The sequence below is a fragment of the Oncorhynchus gorbuscha genome, unplaced genomic scaffold (genome assembly GCF_021184085.1).
Source record: "Oncorhynchus gorbuscha isolate QuinsamMale2020 ecotype Even-year unplaced genomic scaffold, OgorEven_v1.0 Un_scaffold_2753, whole genome shotgun sequence".
Classification (NCBI taxonomy): Eukaryota; Metazoa; Chordata; class Actinopteri; order Salmoniformes; family Salmonidae; genus Oncorhynchus; species Oncorhynchus gorbuscha.
In genome coordinates, this window is record NW_025747179.1 from 20224 (window position 1) to 20867 (window position 644).

The following is a 644-nucleotide window of genomic DNA, read 5'->3' on the forward strand; positions in this document are numbered from 1 at the left end:
GTAGTATAGTAGTAGCAGTATAGTAGTAGTAGTATAGTAGTAGTAGTAGTCTAGTAGTGGTAGTAGTACTATAGTAGTAGTAGTAGTAGTAGTCTTAGCAGTAGTAGTGTAGTAGTAGTAGTGTAGTGCTAATAGTAGTAGCCTTAGTAGTAGTAGCAGTAGCAGTGGTAGTATAGTAGTAGTAGTAGTAGTAGTAGTGGTAGCAGTGGTAGTATAGTAGTAGTAGTAGTAGTCTTAGTAGTAGTGTAGTATTATTATTTATTAACCTTTATTTAACCAGGCAAGTCAGTTAAGAACAAATTCTTATTTTCAATGACAGCCTAGGAACAGTGGGTTAACTGCCTGTTCAGGGGCAGAACGACAGATTTGTACCTTGTCAGCTCGGGGGTTTGAACTCGCAACCTTCCGGTTACTAGTCCAACGCTCTAACCACTAGGCTACGCTGCCGTAGTGTAGTATTAGTAACAGTAGTAGTAACAGAAGTAGTAGTAGTAGTGGTGGTTGTAGTTACTATCTCGTGATGTCATTTTCCTTGTAAAATCTCATTCCCTAATTGATGCTCATGTTTCATTTTAGCCACTAGAGGGCAGACTTGTACAAGGAAACTAAATACCCACGTTAGAGAACTGTACAGACCAGGGACA